Raw genomic sequence first — 25,186 nt, 5'->3', positions numbered from 1 at the left:
GGTTTAGCTGTGGCTGCCTGAGGGACAGGGTCTCCAGGTTTAGCTGTCTCTGCCTGAGGGACAGGGTCTCCAGGTTTAGCTGTGGCTGCCTGAGGGACAGGGTCTCCAGGTTTAGCTGTCTCTGCCTGAGGGACAGGGTCTCCAGGTTTAGCTGTCTCTGCCTGAGGTACAGGGTCTCCAGGTTTAGCTGTCTCTGCCTGAGGGACAGGGTCTCCAGGTTTAGCTGTGGCTGCCTGAGGGACAGGGTCTCCAGGTTTAGCTGTCTCTGCCTGAGGGACAGGGTCTCCAGGTTTAGCTGTCTCTGCCTGAGGGACAGGGTCTCCAGGTTTAGCTGTCTCTGCCTGAGGGACAGGGTCTCCAGGTTTAGCTGTGGCTGCCTGAGGGACAGGGTCTCCAGGTTTAGCTGTCTCTGCCTGAGGGACAGGGTCTCCAGGTTTAGCTGTCTCTGCCTGAGGGACAGCTCACCAACAGTCTGCCGGACCACTTTACGATCTGACCCGGAGAGTTTCTGCTCTTCAAAGTCAGGTTCCCAAACCATGACGTTAATGTCCTGGTCCTGGTTCTGGTCCTGGTTCTGGTCCTGGTTCTGGTCCTGGTTCTGGTCCTGGTTCTGGTTCTGGTCCTGGTCCTGGTTCTGGTCCTGGTTCTGGTCCTGGTCCTGGTTCTGGTCCTGGTTCTGGTTCTGGTCCTGGTTCTGGTCCTGGTCCTGGTCCTGGTTCTGGTCCTGGTTCTGGTCCTGGTTCTGGTCCTGGTTCTGGTCCTGGTTCTGGTCCTGGTTCTGGTCCTGGTCCTGGTTCTGGTTCTGGTCCTGGTTCTGGTCCTGGTTCTGGTTCTGGTCCTGGTTCTGGTTCTGGTCCTGGTCCTGGTTCTGGTTCTGGTCCTGGTTCTGGTTCTGAGTTCTGAATGTGTGTTGCAGGGAGAACGAGGCTCTGTGGAGAGAGGTGGCCAGCCTGAGGCAGAAACACGTCCAACAGCAGAAAGTCGTCAACAAGGTAAAGTAAAATACACCAACACAATACTTTAGCACGTTAGCACGTTAGCATGTGATCTAAACCTCTGATCTGTTCCTCTGCAGCTGATCCACTTCCTGGTGTCTCTCGTCCAGTCCAACAGGGTCCTGGGAGTCAAGAGGAAAATGTAAGTTAACATATATTGTTTATTTTATAACATTTATTTTTAATACCTGTGCAATGTCCCTTCTCCAGGTTCACCTGTTCGCCGATCGAGTGGGCGGGGCCTATGGGGATCTTCCATTTAAAGTGATGTTTCCAACTCAGTCAATGCTCATTCTCTGGAGCTCCCACAACCAACATAATGATTACATTCAGATGATGTTCATTATTCAAGCTTAAACTAGCGAAGTGTGTTCGGTCTAACTCTGAGTGTGTGTTCCGCTCACCGTGGACGGCCTGGTAGCTGCCCACATGGCCTCGGCTCCCTCCGGCTCCACCGTGGACGGCCTGGTAGCTACCCACATGGCCTCGGCTCCCTCCGGCTCCACCGTGGACGGCCTGGTAGCTGCCCACATGGCCTCGGCTCCCTCCGGCTCCACCGTGGACGGCCTGGTAGCTACCCACATGGCCTCGGCTCCCTCCGGCTCCACCGTGGACGGCCTGGTAGCTGCCCACCATGGCCTCGGCTCCCTCCGCTTACCACCGTGACGCCGGCCTGGTAGCTACCCACATGGGCCTCGGCTCCCCTCCGGGCTCCACCGTGGACGGCCTGGTAGTGCCCACATGGCCCTCGGGCTCGCGGGCTCCACCTGTGACGGCCTGGGTAGCTGCCCACCATTGCCCTCGGCTTTCCCTCCGGCTCCACCGTGGACGGACCTGGTAGCTGCCCACATGGCCTCGGCCTCCCTCCGGCTCCACCGTGACGGCCTGGTAGCTTACCCACATGGCCTCGGCTCCCTCCGGCTCCACCGTGACGGGCCTGGTAGCTGCCCACATGGCCTCGGCTCCCCTCCGGCTCCACCGTGGACGGCCTGCTGGTAGCTGCCCACATGGCCTCGGCTCCATCCGGCTTCCACCGTGGACGGCCTTGGTAAGCTGCCCACATGGCCAATCGGCTCCCTCCGGCCTCCACCGTGGAACGGCCTGGTAGCTGCCCACATGGCCTCGGCTCCCTCCGGCTCCACCGTGGACGGCCTGGTAGCTACCCACATGGCCTCGGCTCCCTCCGGCTCCCTCCAGCATTTAGATTCCAACGGCATCATTTAGAAATGTGAATTTCGGTTCCGCTTTTCGATGCCTGAGGAAATGTTTCTCGCCGCTCTCCGTAGCCTCCTGTGTGACTGCGGCGAGGCGGGAAATGTAGCGTTGTATCTACACTTCCTACAGCGTAACCTGAGACCAGGGCCGGCCCGTCGCACTGGCGTTATAGATGTTCGCCTAGGGCCCAGATCTGTGGAGGCGCCGCGCTGACAGCTCTGGGGGGGGAAACAAATGTTTTGACCGTTGGGGCTCATCCTGATGTTCGGCCTCGATGTAACAACATTCATAATTAAGTAAATGTAACACCCTTTTCACCCCGGCTACACGTTTGATTCGCCCTGTACGATGGGCGCTGCAAGTGATGAAACTGGGGGATGTTGGCTTATCTGGCGCCCGCAGCTCACAGCCAACGTGCGAGTGAGCGAGGGAGAAAGGGAGAGAGGGAGCGAGGGAGAGAGAGAGGGAGGGAGTGAGAGAGGGAGAAAGGGAGGGTGCACTGGAACCGGCGCTGTTGTTATTAGCATCTGGTGCTAGCTGCGCTAACGGAAGAAGAAGATGTGTCTCCATGATGTGGAGGAGAGTCCTCTGCAGTCAGACTGAGGCTGGTAGCTGCAGCTCAGTGAGGTGAAGGACTCTCAGGGTTCAGATAGTTCACTTTAGTCTGAGTTATCTCAGTGGGTCTCAAACGGTTTGATCACGATGTAAACCCATATCTCCGGCTCTCCTTTATAGTGATTGGGATGAAACAGGTTTGAAATCATTCCAGTGTAAACTATAGGACAATAAACCAGACATATCGTTTAAACTGGAGAGATACAAAAATAACCATAAATAAAATAGTAAAATAAGATCTGAATGAACATCAAACATAAAACACCTTCCATGTATTTGTTATTGGCTATGGGTTACTGGTTATGCTCACATACTGATTTAATTATTCAAATGTAAACCGATCTTTGTCATCTGGGTGTTTAGAGTTGTACCCCTAAACACTTGCACTTCCTGCTTATCTTTCTTACAGTGCAGACGCGTTTCTGCTTGCTCCTGCCTCTGCTTACTTTTTATGCTGATTTTCCTATTCTTATTCTCTGAAAACTTCGAGCAGCGGCTCCTGGACATTAACCTATCACTGGGACAGTTCATCTTCGTAAATAGACGGAGGTTTTCAGCCATATTTCAACATTTTTACGACGACCCCAGTCTTACAGTAGCGTGGCCTAGCAACAGCTAAAGCCTGGTAGGCTACTGCATGCTATTTAGCTTAAGCTAGTTGGTAGCAAAATGCCTCCGTTCTCTACAGATGACTTCCACAAACTTCTCCAGAAGATGGCTGTGTTGGAAATGAAAATTCAACGGTTGGAAGTTAACGTGGAAGTGAATGGACTATGTCGTGGGAATGACACCACTTTACCAGTGTTGCAAAATAATGGAAAAAGGCATGCTAACTCAAAGCTAGTTAGCAGCTACAAGGATTCCAAGGAACAGGAGCGCTGTGTACCGGGTCATAAATCTACACGTGGTGGTCCTCCCTGGAACTCTTTGGGTGCAAGGCCGAAGAGTAAATCATTTCCATGGGAGTTGGGAGGACGGATAACAGGCAGAGCCCAGCGCTCTGAAATCTGGGATCGACCAGCTGGCCTGCGTTGTTATCACCCAGGAAGAGCGCCTCTTCAACCCCTGTTCCTACTAGGAAACAGCTGAGGACAGCTGCTAAAGGGAGAGCTACAAACAATCCTCCTAAACCACCAAGTGTGCCAGTCCAGAACAGATACGCTCCGCTGACCGAGAGCCGGAGATCTCTCTCTGATGACCTGGATAACCCGTCCTCTTCACACAGCAGGGTAAGGACCAATAGCTACTCCAAAAGCAAAAGGCTAGAGGGAAAGCTAACGACTGGGCCTGAAGCTCTGATTGTGGGTGACTCTGCTGTAAGAGATGTAAAAGGTCTGTGTAGTAAGAACAACACCAAAGTACTCCCAAGGATGTGGTCTCTGGCTTGGCTGAGAAGATCCTGCATATTGGGGCTGAACATCCGACTGTGAAGAATGTGGTTCTGCACATTGGAACAGATGATGTTGAGAAACAAGAGTCAGAAGTGCTGAAAGAAGACTTTAAATGTCTGTTGGAAACGGCCAGCTCTCTAAAGGCGGAGGTGTTCATCAGTGGCCCTCTGCCGCCAGTCAGAAGAGGAGTGGAGAGATTCAGCAGACTGTCTGCACTGAACACCTGGCTTTCACCTGTCTGTACTGACCACTCTGTGCATTTTAATGACAACTTTAACTTTTTCTGGGACCGCAGACATCTTTTCAAGGCAAATGGAGTTTGCCTGAACAAGTCAGGAGTGACATTGTTTATCTCTAACATATTCAACTGCCTGCGTCATCAATCTGTTCCCTCTGCCAAGGACAAGCGGCAAGAGGAATCAAACCAGGAGAAAGACACAACACATCGCGCAGAACACCCTGAAGAAGTATCACTGCACCGCCTGAGGAATGTTCTGATTATGGGAGACCTATGGGACACACGCCCGTCACCCCCCCATCACCTCTGAGGATACTCTTCCTTCACCCCACAGCTCTCTCTACTCTCCGCTCACCCTTTCACCCTCGCCCACCCTCCTGGAGATCGCTGAACACACGAAGGAGATACAGAGGGCTGGCACCGATTCCTTCCTGGAGTTCAAAGACCAAGCTAAGGCGCTACGCAGGGCTGGCAGCATGTCCTTTACCCCCGCCCCTCAACGACGCCCACCACAATCACCGAAGCAGAGACGCGCACCATCTCCCCCGTCTTCATCACCGCGCCTACGTCGACCACCTCCTCCCCCTGGACGCGCACCAACACCCCCGTCACCATGCCTACCACAATCATCCAAACCAAAACAATCTGCAAACTGATATGTGCTGGGTCCAGGCTCAAGGGCGTATGGCACTCTCACCTCTCTCCAGGACGTGCCGGGCCCTGCCTGCCTGGAGCTTTGTTATATCTGTGTTGATAGGTAATAGATCAAGAGCGGTGAATCATCTTAGAAACAGGAAGCGCTCAAACGTTTGTGTGAGTTTATCTAATGTAGCAGTGATTCCATGTCAGCCACAGCTTGTTACAGACAACATGACTGATAGTGTGTTTAACGAACTTAAACTAGCTTTATTACATGTCAGGTCTTTGGCAGGAAAACATTTTTAATCAATGATTTTATCGCTGAGCACAATCTGGATTTTATGTTTTTAACAGAAACTTGGATTGAACAAAATAACAGTGCAGCTGTTCTTATGGAATCAACCCCTCCCAACTTTAGTTTATGAGTCAGGAGAGAATGCATAAGAGAGGGGGTGGAGTTGCTATTCTGTTCAATGACTCCCTTCAATGCAGGAAGACGTCGTATGGGAACTTTGCTTCTTTTGAACATGTGGCCCTTCAGCTGAAATGCTCCTCTCGAGCTCTGTTCCTAAATATCTATAGACCACCCAAATACTGAGCAAGCTTTGTGATGACTTTACTGAACTGCTGTCTATAGTGTGTGTTGACTTTGACCGTCTAGTCAGTGTTGGTGATTTTAACATCCATGTTGACAACCCCCAGGACAGAGGGGCTAAAGAACTGTTCTGAACCCCCAGGACAGAGGGGCTAAAGAACGGTTCTGAACCCCCAGGACAGAGGGGCTAAAGAACTGTTCTGAACCCCCAGGACAGAGGGGCTAAAGAACTGTTCTGAACCCCCAGGACAGAGGGGCTAAAGAACTGTTCTGAACCCCCAGGACAGAGGGGCTAAAGAACTGTTCTGAACCCCCAGGACAGAGGGGCTAAAGAACTGTTCTGAACCCCCAGGACAGAGGGGCTAAAGAACTGTTCTGAACCCCCAGGACAGAGGGGCCAAAGAACTGTTCTGAACCCCCAGGACAGAGGGGCTAAAGAACTGTTCTGAACCCCCAGGACAGAGGGGCTAAAGAACTGTTCTGAACCCCCAGGACAGAGGGGCTAAAGAACTGTTCTGAACCCCCAGGACAGAGGGGCCGAAGAACTGTTCTGAACCCCCAGGACAGAGGGGCTAAAGAACTGTTCTGAACCCCCAGGACAGAGGGGCCAAAGAACTGTTCTGAACCCCCAGGACAGAGGGGCTAAAGAACTGTTCTGAACCCCCAGGACAGAGGGGCTAAAGAACTGTTCTGAACCCCCAGGACAGAGGGGCTAAAGAACTGTTCTGAACCCCCAGGACAGAGGGGCTGAAGAACTGTTCTGAACCCCCAGGACAGAGGGGCTAAAGAACTGTTCTGAACCCCCAGGACAGAGGGGCTAAAGAACTGTTCTGAACCCCCAGGACAGAGGGGCTAAAGAACTGTTCTGAACCCCCAGGACAGAGGGGCTAAAGAACTGTTCTGAACCCCCAGGACAGAGGGGCTGAAGAACTGTTCTGAACCCCCAGGACAGAGGGGCTAAAGAACTGTTCTGAACCCCCAGGACAGAGGGGCCAAAGAACTGTTCTGAACCCCCAGGACAGAGGGGCTAAAGAACTGTTCTGAACCCCCAGGACAGAGGGGCTAAAGAACTGTTCTGAACCCCCAGGACAGAGGGGCTAAAGAACTGTTCTGAACCCCCAGGACAGAGGGGCTAAAGAACTGTTCTGAACCCCCAGGACAGAGGGGCTGAAGAACTGTTCTGAACCCCCAGGACAGAGGGGCTGAAGAACTGTTCTGAACCCCCAGGACAGAGGGGCTAAAGAACTGTTCTGAACCCCCAGGACAGAGGGGCTAAAGAACTGTTCTGAACCCCCAGGACAGAGGGGCTAAAGAACTGTTCTGAACCCCCAGGACAGAGGGGCTAAAGAACTGTTCTGAACCCCCAGGACAGAGGGGCTAAAGAACTGTTCTGAACCCCCAGGACAGAGGGGCTAAAGAACTGTTCTGAACCCCCAGGACAGAGGGGCTAAAGAACTGTTCTGTGTTCTGATAGCTATGGACTGACTCAGCATGTGACGGAGCCCACGCACAATAAGGGGCACACTCTGGACCTCATGATCTCAAAGGGTCTGAATATCTCTGAGGTCGTGGTGACTGATGTTGCGCTCTCTGACCATTCCTGTGTGTTCTTTGAGAGCTCTATTTCTGTTCACACAAGTGTTCAGAAAGAGGTAACCACAAAGCGATATTTAACTGAATACACTAGGGAAATGTTCACTCAGGATGGTTTCTTCCACACTTGCCCCTGCTAACACCTCAGTAAATGAGCTAGGAGATCATTTTAATTCAACAATTAAAAATGTTATAGATGCCATTGCTCCAACTAAGGTAAAGGAAGTGACTGGGAAGAAAATACCTCCATGGAGAAAGGCCATGACCGTGAGAACAGAAAAAAGAGAATGTCGAAAACGCAGGTGGCGAAAAACAAATCTCCAGGTTCTCTTTGAAATCTATAAAGAGAGACTTGGCCTTTATCATTTGGAATTGAAAAACGCACGACAATCGTTCTTCTCTGACATCATTACCAAAAACAAAAACAACGCACGTGCCTTGTTTGCTCCCGTCGACAGACTGACTGACCCCCCCAGTGTCAGGAGCCTCTGAGCTTCTGTCCACCAGGGCGTGCAATGACTTTGCCTTCTTCACTGACAACATTCAGAACATCAGACGAGCAGTCAGTGCCTCTGCATCAGGAACAGCACACGTGTCTCTGTGTCCACCTAACATCAATTCAGACACCATGACACAGTTCCATCAGATTAATGATAGAAACCTGGAGGACATTATTCAACTTCTGACTTCCTCCTCCTGCTGCCTTGATATCATTCCAACAGGGTTTCTCAAAGATGTTTTTCGTTGCATGGCCTCAGATCTACTTCACATAGTAAACAAGTCTCTTCACTCAGGTATTTTTCCACAGGCCCTGAAAACTGCAGTCATTAAACCGCTCTTAAAAAAGAATAATCTAGATGCTTCAGTAATGAACAATTACAGGCCCATATCAAACCTGCCATTTCTAGGTACGATCATTGAACAAGTTGTTCTTCAACAGTTTCTTGCATTTAAATGACTGTTTGGATGTGTTCCAGTCAGGCTTTGGTCCAAACCACAGCACTGAGACTGCTCTTGTAAAGGTCTTTAACGACATCCACTTAAACACAGACAGTGGCAGAACTTCAGTGTTAGTATTATTAGATCTCAGTGCTGCGTTTGACGCTGTTGACCACAGCATATTACTGGACCGACTGGAACACTGGGTGGGACTTTCGGAAACAGTTCTAAATTGGTTTGAATCCTACTTAAAGGACAGAAACAACGTTGTTTCTATCGGTACATACACATCTGAGTTGACAAATATGACATGTGGGGTTCCTCAAGGCTCCATCTTGGGGCCTCTTCTCTTTAACATCTACATGCTACCACTGGCTCAGATAATGAAGAACAACTAAATAAGTTACCATAGCGATGCAGATGACACACAAATGTACGTAACAATTTCACCAGGAGACTATGCTCCAGTTCAAACACTGAGTAAGTGCATTGAACAAACCAATGACTGGATGTGTCAGAACTTTCTCCAATCAAACAAAGATAAAACTGAGGTAATGGTTTTTGGAGCCAAGGCAGAACGTATAAAAGTTAGCGCTGAGCTTCAGCCTGCAATGTTCAAACCAACAGAGAGCCAGAGATCTAGGTGTAGTCATGGACTCTGACCTGAGTTCAACAGTCACATTAAAGCAGTTACTAAATCAGCCTGCTATCACCTAGAGAACATATCTAGGATTAAAAGACTAATGTCACAGCAGGATCTGGAGACACGTGTCCATGCCTTTATCTTCAGTAGACTGGACTACTGCAAAGGTGTCTTCACAGGTGTCACTAACACATCTGTTAGGAAGCTGCAGCTGATTCAGAACGCCGCTGCTCGAGTCCTCACTGACACTAAGAAAGTGGATCACATCACTCCTGCTCTGAAGTCTTTGCACTGGCTTCCTGTGTGTCAAAGAATAGATTTCTAAATACTGCTGCTGGTTTATAAAGCACTGAATGGTTTAGGCCCAAAATACATTACTGACCTCCTGCTAAATGATGAAGCATCCAGATCTCTCAGGTCTTCAGGGACTGTTCAGCTTTCTGTCCCCAGAGACAGATCTCTCAGGTCTTCAGGGACTGGTCAGCTTCCTGTCCCCAGAGACAGATCTCTCAGTTCTTCAGGGACTGGTCAGCTTCCTGTCCCCAGAGACAGATCTCTCAGGTCTTCAGGGACTGGTCAGCTTCCTGTCCCCAGAGACAGATCTCTCAGGTCTTCAGGGACTGGTCAGCTTTCTGTCCCCAGAGACAGGTCTCTCAGGTCTTCAGGGACTGGTCAGCTTCCTGTCCCCAGAGACAGATCTCTCAGGTCTTCAGGGACTGGTCAGCTTCCTGTCCCCAGAGACAGGTCTCTCAGGTCTTCAGGGACTGGTCAGCTTCCTGTCCCCAGAGACAGATCTCTCAGGTCTTCAGGGACTGGTCAGCTTTCTGTCCCCAGAGACAGGTCTCTCAGGTCTTCAGGGACTGGTCAGCTTCCTGTCCCCAGAGACAGATCTCTCAGGTCTTCAGGGACTGGTCAGCTTCCTGTCCCCAGAGACAGGTCTCTCAGGTCTTCAGGGACTGGTCAGCTTCCTGTCCCCAGAGACAGATCTCTCAGGTCTTCAGGGACTGGTCAGCTTCCTGTCCCCAGAGACAGATCTCTCAGGTCTTCAGGGACTGGTCAGCTTTCTGTCCCCAGAGTCAGAACTAAACATGGAGAAGCAGCGTTCAGTTATTATGCTCTAAACATCTGGAACTAACTCCCAGAAACCTGCAGGTCCGCTGCAACTCTGACTACTTTCAAATCCAGCAAGAAGACTTTTCTTTTTGTCGCTGCTTTTAATTGAACTATTCACATCTTCGACTGCACTGTAACTTTTATCAATGTACTTTTTCTTGTAATGTTTAATTGAACTATTAATATTTTAGACTGCACTGTAACTTTTATCCATGTATTTTTCCTTAATGTTTATTTTATTAGCTTTTCTTTTTTAATGCTTAATGTCTTTCATTTTTTTTTTTTTTTTTTTTGTAAAGCACTTTCAATTGCCTTGCGTTGAAAAGTGCTATATAAATAAACTTGCCTTGCCTTGCCTTACCCCCTAGATCTAGTCTCCAGTCATTCTGCTTAAAGTGCACCAGATTGAAGCATTTTACTTTAAAATGTTCAAACATTTCTTCCCGGTATGCCTGAGAAGGCAGATATGCTTGTTTTTCTCAACAAGAACTTAATAATTTTTTTTACCCTGCCCCTCAAAGAATCGGAATTAAGAACCGGAATTGAAAAGTAGAATCGGAATCAGAATCGTGGAAATTCAAACGATACCCAACCCTACAGGTAGCCCACTACAACACTGCCCTATCCCTCAGTCTCAACTCTCTCGCCCCCATCAAAACCCGGACTGTATCCTTCACCCGCCCTGCCCCCTGGTTCACCACCGAACTCCGCCGCTTGAAGGCCTCTGGTCGCCAGCTGGAGAGGCTCTCCAATAAAACTGGCCTCACAGTCCACCTCCTGGCCTTTCGTGACCATGTCAAAACTTACAAGGAAGCTCTCTCCCACGCCAAGACTCACTACTACTCCCGTCTCATCGGTGCCCAGCAACCCCAGAACATTGTTCTCCACCATCAACCGCCTACTCCGCCCCCCTGCCGCCTTCAGGGGCTCCCAATCTGTGCTCCAAATTCCTCGACTTCTTCCAGGCGAAAGTCGAGGCCATCCATCAGCAGCTCCTGGCGCCTGGCCCTCCCCCCCCTACCTGCACCTCAGCCACCTGGTAACGCACCCCCAGCACCGCGCCTCTCCCACTCCAACCTCTCCCACTCCTTCTTCCTTGTGGATGCTCTCCAAGTGGCCAAACTGGTCAGTTCGGCCAAGACCTCCACCTGCTCCCTGGACCCCATGCCCACAGCCCTGGTCAAGGACTGCCTACCCACCCTCTGTCCCTATATGGTGGTCATCATTAACGCTTCTCTGGCTCCTGGTATAGTTCCCACCAGCTTCAAAATGGCCTTAGACACCCCCATACTCAAAAATCCTGGCCTGGACCCCGACCACCTCCAGGACGACCTCCAGGACGACCTCCAGAACGACCGGCCGATCTCCAACCTTCCTTTCCTAAGCAAAACTATGGAAAGAGTGGTCGCCGGCCAACTCCATCTATACATGTCCAACCATGAGCTCTATGAGCCCTTCCAATCCGGCTTCAGACAGCAACACAGCACTGAGACGGCCCTCATCAAGATCACCAACGACCTCCTCATTGCTGCTGACTCTGGCCGCCTCAGCATCCTCATCCTCCTGGACCACTCTGCAGCGTTTGACACCATCTCTCACAACATCCTCCTCACCCGCCTCTCAGACCTCCTAGGTATCACTGGCACAGCGCTGTCCTGGTTCACATCCTACCTCCATAACAGGAAACAGTTTGTCTCTATCAACGGCTCAAATTCACCCCCGGCCCCAGTCCACCACGGTGTACCCCAGGGCTCTGTGCTTGGCCCCCTCCTGTTTACCATTTACATGCTCCCCCTCGGCCAGATCATCCGACATCATGGACTCAATTTCCACTGTCCTCCCAGCTCCCCCCTCAGTCTCTCATCAACTGCCTGCATGACATCAGAACATGGATGTCTTCCAACTATCTCAAACTAAACGGCAGGAAAACAGAGCTCATGGTTGTGGCACCCAAGGCGCTGCTCCAGAAGGTTGGTGACTTCGTCCTCGAGGTCGACGGCTGCTCCATCTCCCCATCTCCTGAAGCCCGCAACCTGGGTGTCATCCTCGACTCCAGCCTCTCCTTCCACTCCCACGTCAAGTCTGTGACCAAATCGGCCTTTTACCACATGAGGAACATTGCCAGACTCCGACCGTCACTCTCGGAGTCGGTTGCCGAAACCCTAGTCCATGCGTTTGTCACCTCCCGCTTGGACGACTGCAATGGTGTCCTGTTCGGGGTTCCCAACAAAACCCCGGAGAGGCTTCAGTATGTCCAAAACTGTGCTGCTAGGGTACTCACGCACACAAAGCCCTGGCAGCACATCACTCCCACCCTCATCCACCTCCACTGGCTGCCGGTCAAGTCCCGCATCACCTACAAAGTCCTCCTCCTGACCTACAAGTCCCTCCATGCCCATGCCCCTCAGTACCTATCGGACATCCTTCGCCCCCATGCCCCACCCCGGAACCTGCGGTCCTCAGACTCTGGCCTGCTCACCACCCCCGGCACCAAACTGAGAACCTTCGGGGACAGAGCCTTCAGTGTGGCAGCCCCCACCCTCTGGAACGCTCTCCCTGCGGAGATTCGCAACATCCCCACGCTCGACGCCTTCAAAGGCCCTCAAGTCCCATCTGTTCATCAAGGCCTTTGGCCCCCAATCTATTTGTTGTTTTTGTCTGTCTGACTGGTTGTCTGATTGCCTTTTATTTTGTTATGTTTTTGTTATGTTCTTCCTTGTAAAGCGACCTTGGGTCCCATGAAAGGCGCTATATAAATCTAAGCTATTATTATTATTATTATTATTAGTATTACATATTTACAGTGTGTTCATAAATATTTACCGTGTTTGTATTAATACATGTAACTAAATGTACTTGTACTTCCTGTCTGCAGTCCTCTGATGCTGAATGACTCTAGCTCCGCCCACTCCCTGCCCAAATACAGTCGGCCGTTCTCATTGGAGCAGGTAGGATTCGTGTGTGTGTGTGTGTGTGTGTGTGTGTGACCTCGCTTCACCTGCAAGGTGTGTGTTTTTGTTCTCAGGCTGCAGCGAGTCTGTTCCCAGCTGACCCCCCCCCTCACCTCTGGACCAATCATCTCAGACCTCACAGATGTGGCCACGCCCCCAGCCGACAGTGTGCTCAGTGATTGGTCGGATACAGGGTGAGAACCATCAAATCATTCTGTTTTGTCGGCCAATGAGCAGCCTTCATTTCGCCTCTTCAGATTGGTCCGTCACTTACAGCAAATCCTCTTCCTGTTGCAGGGAGAGCCAATCAGTGGAGGTCAAAGAGGAGCCGTCCAATCCTGTGGACTCACCTGTGGACACGCCCCTCTCCCCAACCACCTTCATCAACTCCATCCTACTGGACCACGAGCAGCCCCCCCTCAACCCCCCCAATACAGCCGGCCAATCGCCTACGTCCTCTGCCCCCCCCCCTCAGTGTCAGACAGTCGCCTGCATCGACAGGTGAGTCCCTTATATCCCCTGTAGGGACATGTGACCCAGACAGAAGGGTTAGGACCCCCCCCCCAGTGTACTGTAGATATTAATTGACCCCCCCTGTGCTCTCAGATCCCCCCGGCCCCCCCCGTCTGCAGGTGGACTCTCACCTGACGTTTGGCGCCTCGTATCCACACGACCTGACAAGTGATTATTTACATTATTATTAGTGTGCGATGGCATGTTACACACACACACACACACACACACACACACACACACACACACACACACACACTCACACTCACACTCACACTCACACTCACACACACACACACACACACACACACACACACACACACACACACACACACACACACACAGGTCTGAGTTGTCTCACCCCACGTGGACAGTATTGACAGCTTACCATTAGCCATGTTCTGCACGAGGCAGCCAGGCTCTTTGGTTCGGTCTTGAGAGCATGTGGCTTCTCTCCAGGGTCCAATCTGCTGATGGACGTGGCCCGGGATCAGTTTGGATACAGCAGAGTCTCTGGGCAGGATAGTGGGGTTCTTCAGATCCATTGCTGACGTGCTTCCTCGTCCTCCCACTCTTAGCACGCCTTCAGCTCAGAGGTCCTCCCACTCTGAGCACACCTTCAGCTCAGAGGTCCTCCCACTCTTAGCACGCCTTCAGCTCAGAGGTCCTCCCACTCTGAGCACACCCTTCAGCTCAGAGGTCCTCCCACTCTTAGCACGCCTTCAGCTCAGAGGTCCTCCCACTCTTAGCACGCCTTCAGCTCAGAGGTCCTCCCACTCTTAGCACGCCTTCAGCTCAGAGGTCCTCCCACTCTTAGGCACGCCTTCAGCTCAGAGGTCCTCCCACTCTTAGCATGCCTTCAGCTCAGAGGTCCTCCCACTCTTAGCACGCCTTCAGCTCAGAGGTCCTCCCACTCTTAGCACGCCTTCAGCTCAGAGGTCCTCCCACTCTGAGCACGCCTTCAGCTCAGAGGTCCTCCCACTCTGAGCACGCCTTCAGCTCAGAGGTCCTCCCACTCTGAGCACGCCTTCAGCTCAGAGGTCCTCCCACTCTGAGCACGCCTTCAGCTCAGAGGTCCTCCCACTCTGAGCACGCCTTCAGCTCAGAGGGTCCTCCCACTCTGAGCACGCCTTCAGCTCAGAGGTCCTCCCACTCTGAGCACGCCTTCAGCTCAGAGGTCCTCCCACTCTGAGCACACCTTCAGCTCAGAGGTCCTCCCACTCTTAGCACGCCTTCAGCTCAGAGGTCCTCCCACTCTTAGCACGCCTTCAGCTCAGAGGTCCTCCCACTCTTAGCACGCCTTCAGCTCAGAGGTCCTCCCACTCTTAGCACGCCTTCAGCTCAGAGGTCCTCCCACTCTTAGCACGCCTTCAGCTCAGAGGTCCTCCCACTCTTAGCACGCCTTCAGCTCAGAGGTCCTCCCACTCTGAGCACGCCTTCAGCTCAGAGGTCCTCCCACTCTGAGCACGCCTTCAGCTCAGAGGTCCTCCCACTCTGAGCACGCCTTCAGCTCAGAGGTCCTCCCACTCTGAGCACGCCTTCAGCTCAGAGGTCCTCCCACTCTGAGCACGCCTTCAGCTCAGAGGTCCTCCCACTCTGAGCACGCCTTCAGCTCAGAGGTCCTCCCACTCTGAGCACGCCTTCAGCTCAGAGGTCCTCCCACTCTTGGCACGCCTTCAGCTCAGAGTGGGAGCAGCTTCCGGATGGAGCTGCTTGCTCTTACGTGCCGTCCCGTCCCCTGAGAGAAGGGACGTCTTTGCTCAGAGTGAACTATTGACCGTTCAGCTTCTCCGATGTCCTCCAGAGACAGGTGCTGTGATCCAAATGTCAACTTCAGCTTGTTCATTTTGTCCTTTAAGGATTTCAAAAGAGTCCAATCTGGGGCAAGGTCAGCCTTTGCAGATGTCCTTCTTTGATTTAGCAGAAGAAGAATTCCCCTTAAGTATCCAAGCACCCCCTCTCTGCAGTCTGCTCCATGACGAGTAATACTCAAACAGTTACACTCAAACTGTTCACTGCTACGTCCTTGCTAGCCTCTGGGTCCTCTGATGAGGCCCAGGTCCTTCTCCAGATGCTTGGGTCCTGCTATCCACCTTGATGTCTTCAGAAAGTCTTCCACATGCAGCCCACGGCACGCGTCGTCCGCAGGGCTGTCTCTGGAGCTCACATGCCTCCACTGCGTCTCCTGAGACAGGTCCTTGATCTCTGAAACTCTGTCTGCCACACATGTGTGATATGGTTTAGTCTGAGGACAGAGGTGCTGTCTGTCCTTGAGTCCACGTTCAGCTCCCTTTTCAACACCCGGCCCACCTTCACTGCACGTGTCGCTGCAGTGAGCTCCACTCGGGGAACAGTGATCTGCTTGAGTGCAGTCTCTCTGGATCTTCCCAAGTGAAACGCGGACCCTTCCCAAACCGATGGTGAAGCGGAGATAGCTGCTGGTGCCGTAACCTTTTTCGCTTGCGTCACAGAAGTGATGGAGCTCTGCAGTCCTGATTGGTCCAAAGTTCTCAGGTTTCATCCACCTGTCCACTTGCAACCTGCGAAGCTGCTCCAACTCTGTGATCCACGTCTGCCATTGAGTATTCTTCTGGGATGGGTCATCCCATCCACGCCTGGTCCTGCATCGCTCCTGGAGGATCTGCTTTGAGGACACATGGGAGAGGAATCCTAACGGGTCGCAGATGGGACTGACTGTAGAGAGGAGGCCTCTCCTGGTAAGAGCTCCGTTTCTGATATTGACTTTGAATATGAAGGAGTCTTTCTCTGTGTCCCTTTGGATTCCAAGTGCTCTTTCAATGGGCAGGTTTTCCCTGGCAAAGTCCAGATCCTTGAATAGCTTTGCTCGGTGGTGCTCAGGTATACTTGCACGCACTTCACGGTTGTTCCAGACCCATTTGGTCAGTGAGAAACCTCCTTGGCGCATGCGTCTCTGAGTCTCTGATGAGCTTAATAGCTTGTTCGACTGTGGCCACTGGTTTCAGGCGATCAATCAATCAATCAATCAATCAATCAATGTTTATTTATATAGCCCAATATCACAAATGTTACATTTGTCTCAGTGTCTTCACAGTGTGTACAGAATATCAGTATGACAATACGACACCCTCTGTCCTTAGACCCTCTGTCCTCAGACCCTCTGTCCTTAGACCCTCACATCGCACAAGGAAACACTTCCAAAGAAAACCCAGTTTAAGGGAACATGGGAGAAACCTCAGGGAGAGCAACAGAGGAGGGATCCCTCTCCCAGGACGGACAGACGTGCAATAGATGCCGTGTGTAAATTGAAAAGATAATACATTTGCAACATAGGTAGTCCAAATGTTTTGGAAATGCATGTGTGTATAATAGGAAGATGAATCCACGAGGATATCCATCCAGGACCGATGATCCAGGACCACAGCCACGACTCAAGATCCAGCGCTCGCGATCCAGGACACAGGACCGCAGGATCATCCATGACTCCGGATCCCGGCGTATATAGACACCAGAAAGAAAGACATGTGGGGAAGCTGGGTTAATGGGAACATGAGAGGACACAGGTACAGACAGAGAGAAGGAAGAAGGAAGATGTCCCCATGAGAGGACACAGGTACAGACAGAGAGAAGGAAGAAGTAAGATGTCCCCCGACAAACTAAGCCTATATCAGCAAAACTAGGGGCTGAATCTAATCAGCCCTAACTATAAGCTTTATCAAAAAGGAAGGTCTTAAGCGCACTCTTAGAAACGGATAGGGTGTCTGCCGCCCGAACACAAACTGGAAGCTGATTCCACAAATGTGGAGCTTGATAAGAAAAGGCTCTGGCTCCCATTGTACTTTTAGAGACTCTAGGAACAACCAACAACCCTGCATTCTTGGAACGCAATGCCCTAGTAGGCCAGTAGGGTATAATGAGTTCTTTAAGGTAAGATGGCGCCTGCCCATTAAGGGCTTTGTAGGCGAGAAGAAGAATTTTAAATTCTATCCTGTGTTCTACAGGGAGCCAGTGTAAGGCAGCCAGAACAGGAGTCATGTGGTCCCTTCTCCTAACTCTGGTTAGTACACGAGCCGCAGCATTTTGAATCAGCTGAAGCGACTTGACTGACTTCTTGGTACTCCCTGATAATAAAGAGTTACAATAATCCAGCCTAGAAGTAACAAATGCATGGACTAGTTTCTCTGCATCGTTTTGAGGCAAGATATGCCTGATTTTTGCAATGTTACGTAGATGGAAGTAGGCGGTCCTTGAAATTGATTTTATGTGGGCGTTAAAGGATAAATCCTGATCAAATATAACACCAAGATTCCTTACGGTCTCACTGGAGGCCAAATTAATGCCATCCATAGTTAGTAATTCTTTAGATAATTTGTTTCGTAGATTCTTCGGGCCGAGTACAATAACTTCAGTTTTGGTCGTGTTTAACATCAAAAAGTTTAAGGTCATCCACGTTTTTAAGTCCTTAAGGCAGTCTTGATTTTATTTAGATGATTAATTTCATCAGGCTTGATTGATAAATATAGTTGAGTATCATCCGCATAACAATGAAAGTTTACAGAATGATTCCTTATAATATTGCCTAACGGAAGCATATATAATGTGAACAAAATAGGTCCGAGCACTGAGCCCTGTGGCACTCCATGGCTAACTTTGGTTTGCGTGGAAGATTCATCGTTAACACGTACAAACTGAGAGCGTTCAGATAGATAGGACCTAAACCAGCCTAAAGCAGTTCCCTGTATGCCAACTAAGTGCTCTAGTCTTTGCAACAGGATGTCATGGTCGATAGTATCAAATGCAGCACTAAGATCGAGCAACACAAGGATAGAGACAAGTCCCTTGTCTGAGGCTATTAGAATGTCATTTGTGACTTTAACCAGAGCTGTCTCTGTGCTATGATGTGTTCTAAAGCCAGACTGAAAGTCTTCAGATAGATCATTGTTTTTTATGTAACAGCTGCTTAGCGACCGCTTTCTCAAGAATCTCTGAGAGGAACGGAAGATTAGAAATAGGTCTATAGTTGGCTAAAACCTCTGGATCGAGGTTGTGCTTTTTAAGAAGCGGTTTTATCACTGCTACTTTGAATGATTGTGGAACATAGCCTGATAATAAAGACATATTCATAATATTTAATAAAGAAGTGCTAATTAATGGAAGAACTTCCTTCAGCAGCTGAGTTGGAATTGGGTCTAACATGCACGTGGATGGTTTAGAAGAGAGAATCATTGAATGTAATTGTTCAAGGTTAATGGCTGAAAAGCATTCTAGTTTACTATCTAGTGTAATATTAGAACTTACGATTCCGGGAGCTGTTGATAACACTATACTGGTCGAAGGCAAGAGGTCATTCATTTGGTTTCTCAGAGTAACAATGTTATGGTTAAAAAAGCACATAAAATCATTGCTACTGAGTGCTAAGGGAACAGAAGGCTCAGTGGAGCTGTGGCTCTCTGTCAGCCTGGCTACAGTGCTGAAAAGAAATCTTGCATTATTCTTATTCTCATCTATTAATGAAGAGTAGTAGCTGCTCTCGCTTTACGCAGTGCTTTCTTATATTCATTGAGAGTAATATGCCAAATTAAACGAGATTCTTCAAGTTTAGGCGATCAACGTGAAAGTTGGAATTGATTGTTTCAGTTACCTCTTCGTCGTACTTGAAGCTGTTGTCTTCTGCCACTTGTCTGAGAGCATAGTTAGCAAAGCTAGGTGAGGACACAGCGCCAAAGAGGTGGACCTTCATTCTAGGGCTGCTCAATTAATCGTATTTTAATCACGATTATGATTATGGCGTGCAACGATTACGAAAACAACGTAATCGACATAAAACGATTATTTTTTTATTATTATTTTTTTGTTGTTTTTCAGTTGAATGAAACTTAAAGTTCAGGGTTTCAACTGTTAAAAACATACTGTTCAAATCGTTTTTCTCCAATAAATGGATGTTTTCAAAGTCAATGAATAATCACATTTAATAATCGCAATTACAATTATTGACCCAAATAATCGAGATTATGATTTTTGCCATAATCGAGCAGCCCTGCTTCATTCTATATGCCTCCAGTGAGTGTTCAGTTCTCCATCCGGCCACCACAGAAACCCGAGCAAGTCTTCGTGCTCTCTCTGGACTTGCACTTGATAGAACATTGCCTCGATGTCCCCATGAGAGCCATTTGTTCCGAAGCAGAACTCCAATGAGAGTTCTCAGGTCTGGACCTTGGAGGAGTTGCTCGTTCAGAGATGTGCCTTTGCAGGATGCAGTCAAACACAAGGCCTTTGCAGGATGCAGTCAAACACAAGGCCTTTGCAGGATGCAGTCAAACACAAGGCCTTTGCAGCAGATGCAGTCAAACACAAGGCCTTTGCAGGATGCAGTCAAACACAAGTCTAAGTTTGCGCTCTTGTTGATGGTAAACACCGCGGTGAGGGATGTACCATATCTGTCCATCATTCCTGTGAAGCTGTTCTGGGGGCACTCTCTCTGCATACCCCTTTAACACATCCTCCATGAGTGTTTTGTATTCCATGGCATATTCTGCATCCCTCTTAAACCTCTTTAGGAGATTTAGAGCACGTTGTTTTACCATTTCGTAGTTGTCAGGCATAACTATGTCCTTTTGTCGAAAAGGCAAGGGTAGGATCCTTGAGTTCTACGGAGCTCGATGCTATCTCCATGAACCTTTCGTCTTCACCTGACTTTTCCTTCTTCTCTTCAAATCTTTTTCCGAGAAGTCCTGATTGTATGGTCCATTTCCTTGACTTCTTATTGCGTCCCACGGTTCCATTGCCTTAGGAACATCAACTCCTATGAGAAGCTCTGTGTCGGCACCATTTCTTTCAGCTGTACGTCACTTGGATGAGGCCATCCTTCCAGGGACACTTTCTTTTGAGACAGGCATCTTACTGCGTGTACACCTGAGGTAGGGCAAGGTAAGTACTCCATCTCCAATCCTTTGAGTTCGTAACTCTTTACAAGTCGTTCCTGACCCATTGTTCGTAGAACGACTGTCGTTTTCCGTGCTTTGGGATTCAGCGTCTCATTAGATTCTCTGTGCAGAATGACGCTGAACTGCCGGATCAAGAAAAGCACAGGTCGAGATAAACGTATCTCCTTTGTGAACCTTGACTCGAACAGGCACTATGGCGAGGGCACACTCCCCACCGGCCCCAGCGGCTTCGCCCGCCGAGACAAGTGCACTGTTGACCCGAGCTCCTGCTGTTTCAGGAGGGGGGGCTTGGTAGAAGTGGACTGTCGATGGGAAGTACTGTTGGGCGACTCGTTTGACATGTCAGCCTTTTCCTCCAGCTCCTGCTCGTATGACCCCTCATCAAACATCCAGAAACAATAACCATGTGTCTTCCAAAGTCAACCTTTCCCTCGTGGGATGGTGTGTTTGAACTGAAGCCCGGGCTTGCCTTCAACAAGAGGACTGCCCCCTTGTGGCTGCTTGAAGGCGCCACGCTGCTCTCCTGATCACATGCTGCTGCACGATGGTGGCGAAGCTGCTGCCTCTCCCTTTAGGTGTTCTGAGGCTCACGGGTCGGCTCCGTACGGCTAGATCCTGTATGTCCCCAAACAATGGGTCCAGGAGACAGCTTGGACGTGTCTCTGTGTCTCAGGTGTGAGTTGTCTCACCACGTGGACAGTATTGACAGCTTGGACGTGTCTCTGTGTCTCAGGTGTGACTTGTCTCACCACGTGGACAGTATTGACAGCTTGGACGTGTCTCTGTGTTTCAGGTGCGAGTTGTCTCACCACGTGGACAGTATTGACAGCGTGGACGTGTCTCTGTGTTTCAGGTGCGAGTTGTCTCACCACGTGGACAGTATTGACAGCGGTCTCCAGAGTCTCCTGAACTCTCAGGCTCTGAACTTTGACCCGTCTCCGCTGATGGAGGTGAGTCTGCTTCAGATCCACTAACTGTAACCTTCATCATTACCTCGTCCTCACTGTGTGTGTGTGTGTGTGTGTGTGTGTGTGTGTGTGTGTGTGTGTGGTGTGTGTGTGTGTGTGTGTGTGTGGGTGTGTGTGTGTGTGTGTGTGTGGTGTGTGTGTGGTGTGTAGTTCTTCAGCTCGCCCTGCCCCTCGGGAGACTTCGACCTCGACAGTTTGGACACTGTGAGTTTATTTGACTTCCTGATTGATTAAATCTATGAACACACACTCTGATCTGACGGGAGGTAGAAATCAGCTGTTTGTGTTTCCTGTTAGCTGCTGTCGGACGACGCTCCCAACGGAGGAGAGGAGAGCATCTACACAGGTAACACACACTCACACAGAGACACACACACACTCACTAACAGACACACACACACACGGCAAGTTTATTTACATAGCACTTTTCAAGGCAATTCAAAGGCTTTACAAAAAACGAAAGACATTCAGAAAATGACATTTAAAATCAGTCATTAAAAAGAAAAGATAATAAATTAAACATAAAAAGTACATGGATAAAAGTTACAGTGCAGTCTAAGATGTGAATAGTTCAATTAAAAGCAGCGACAAAAAGAAAAGTCTTCTTGCTGGATTTGAAAGTAGTCAGAGTTGCAGCGGACCTGCAGGTTTCTGGGAGTTAGTTCCAGATGTTTGGAGCATCATAACTGAACTTCTCCATGTTAGTTCTGACTTTCAGGAAGCTGACCAGTCCCTGAAGACCTGAGAGATCTGTCTCTGGGGACAGGAAGCTGACCAGTCCCTGAAGACCTGAGAGATCTGTCTCTGGGGACAGGAAGCTGACCAGTCCCTGAAGACCTGAGAGATCTGTCTCTGGGGACAGGAAGCTGACCAGTCCCTGAAGACCTGAGAGATCTGTCTCTGGGGACAGGAAGCTGACCAGTCCCTGAAGACCTGAGAGATCTGTCTCTGGGGACAGGAAGCTGACCAGTCCCTGAAGACCTGAGAGATCTGTCTCTGGGGACAGGAAGCTGACCAGTCCCTGAAGACCTGAGAGATCTGTCTCTGGGGACAGGAAGCTGACCAGTCCCTGAAGACCTGAGAGATCTGTCTCTGGGGACAGGAAGCTGACCAGTCCCTGAAGACCTGAGAGATCTGCTCTGGGACAGGAAGCTGACCAGTCCCTGAAGACCTGAGAGATCTGTCTCTGGGGACAGGAAGCTGACCAGTCCCTGAAGACCTGAGAGATCTGGATGGTTTCATCATTTAGCAGGAGGTCAGAAATGTATTGCTGGGCCTAAACCATTCAGTGCTTTATAAACCAGCAGCAGTATTTAGAAATCTATTCTTTGACCACAGGAAGCCAGTGTGAAGACTTCAGAGCAGGAGTGATGTGATCCACTTTCTTAGTGTCAGTGAGGACTCGAGCAGCGGCGTTCTGAATCAGCTGCAGCTTCCTCATAGATGTTTCAGTGAGACCTGTGAAGACACCTTTGCAGTAGTCCAGTCTACTGAAGATAAAGGCATGGACACGTGTCTCCAGATCCTGCTGACATTAGTCTTTAATCCTAGATATGTTCTCTAGGTGATAGCAGGCTGATTTAGTAACTGTTTTAATGTGACTGTTGAAACTCAGGTCAGAGTCCATGACTACACCTAGATCTCTGGCTCTAGTTGGTTTGAACATTGCAGACTGAAGCTCAGCGCTAACTTTTATACGTTCTGCCTTGGCTCCAAAAACCATTACCTCAGTTTTATCTTTGTTTAATTGGAGAAAGTTCTGACACATCCAGTCATTGGTTTGTTCAATGCACTTACTCAGTGTTTGAATTGGAGCATAGTCTCCTGGTGAAATTGTTACGTAAATTTGTGTGTCATCTGCATAGCTATGGTAACTTATTTGTTGTTCTTCATTATCTGAGCCAGTGGTAGCATGTAGATGTTAAAGAGAAGAGGCCCCAAGATGGAGCCTTGAGGAACCCCACATGTCATATTTGTCAACTCAGATGTGTATTTACCGATAGAAACAACGTTGTTTCTGTCCTTTAAGTAGGATTCAAACCAATTTAGAACTGTTTCCGAAAGTCCCACCCAGTGTTCCAGTCGGTCCAGTAATATGCTGTGGTCAACAGCGTCAAACGCAGCACTGAGATCTAATAATACTAACACTGAAGTTCTGCCACTGTCTGTGTTTAAGTGGATGTCGTTAAAGACCTTTACAAGAGCAGTCTCAGTGCTGTACACACCACACACACACACACACACACACACACACACACACAACACACACCCAACACACACACACACACACACACACACAACACACACACACACACACACACACACACAAACACACACACACAGAGACTCACTCACTCACTCACGTAGGTATGACACACACAGACATTACACAGACACACACACAGAGGTAACACACTCACACACACACACAGAGGTACACACACACACACACACACACACACACACACACACACACCACACACACACACACACACACACACACACACAGACACACACTCACTCACTCACTCACTCACTCACACACACACACACACACACACACACGGAGGTAAACACACTCACACACACCTATTTTGTATTTATATTTCAGTAAATGTAGTGTGGTGTTTGTAGTGGTAGTAGTCATGTGACTCTTTGCTGCTCTCTGATTGGTGCAGGGGGGCAGCTGGTGCAGTACACAGGGGAAGGGGGCGGGGCCTACCTGCCCTCGCTGCTGGAGCTGGAGGCGGAGCCTTTCTCATCTCTGATCCCCCCACTGATGACCCCGCCTCCACCCTGCTAAGCCCCGCCCACCTGGACTCTGACCTCACCTTGGCGACAGCTTCTTCTTCTACTGTTTCCCTTTAGATCCACGGTCCAATCAGAAACAGGCCTCACCATGTGACCGAGGTTTTCTGCATGTTTGTCTTTGTGTAAAATATATAAACTGAAGAGTCCGAATATTTTCTGAGAAGTTTATCAAATTAATCTGTGATATAATATCAGTGTGTGACATCATCAGTGTGTGACGTGTCAGCTGTTTCTCTGCTGTTTCAAACTCTAATAAACTCTCTTTTATAAACTCTTGCTCTCTTATAAACTCTTTTATAAATTACCCAGTTTAAACAAAATACCATTTCTCATTATGATGTTCAAAATAGACAAAACTTTATTGTATTGTTGACATTGCTGACGTTGAAGATGTGTGATGTCATCAGGTAACACCTCTTCAGGTAAGAAACTCATTTATCTCTAACATGAACGTCTATGAACAAAACTTAAATACAAAAACACCAACAGCTGGCCCACAGGGGGCGGGGCTACTCCTAGTGGGAGGGGTCTGACTTCCTGGGCCATGCTGATTGGTCGGTACATTGGAATCATCGGTAGCGCAGGAATCGAACTCGCGGCTTGATGTGGAAGTCAGCAGGTATCCTCCAGTTCCACATTTTCTGCACCTGGAACGAAAAGATTCAACTTTTAAAACGGACAGGAAATCCACAAGAAGAGTTCAGTCCTTCAAGAGAGTTCAAAGCATCGGCTTTAACCCTCGATCAATCATCAGAGCTTCGACACCAACAAAGAAGAGTCCCCGCACACTGCTGCGGTGCCGGCTCACGCCGCATGCTGAAGGGTCCCCGCACACTGCTGCGGTGCCGGCTCACGCATGCTGAAGAGTCCCCGCACACTGCTGCGGTGCCGGCTCACGCATGCTGAAGAGTCCCCGCACACTGCTGCGGTGCCGGGCGCGCATGCTGAAGAGTCCCCGCACACTGCTGCGGTGCCGGCTCACGCTACATGCTGAAGAGTCCCCGCACACTGCTGCGGTGCCGGCTCACGCCGCATGCTGAAGAG

At 49.7% G+C, this 25,186-nt stretch overlaps 1 pseudogene; it reads left to right on the top strand.

Moving 5' to 3' along the window:
- Positions 1–896: 896 nt before the first annotated feature.
- LOC117441187 (heat shock factor protein 1-like) lies at positions 897–24,418 on the top strand (annotated as a pseudogene).
- Positions 24,419–25,186: the final 768 nt, after the last annotated feature.

This window comes from Pseudochaenichthys georgianus, unplaced genomic scaffold (genome assembly GCF_902827115.2).
Source record: "Pseudochaenichthys georgianus unplaced genomic scaffold, fPseGeo1.2 scaffold_1552_arrow_ctg1, whole genome shotgun sequence".
Taxonomy (NCBI): domain Eukaryota; kingdom Metazoa; phylum Chordata; class Actinopteri; order Perciformes; family Channichthyidae; genus Pseudochaenichthys; species Pseudochaenichthys georgianus.
This window is presented reverse-complemented; position numbering and strand designations above follow the sequence as displayed.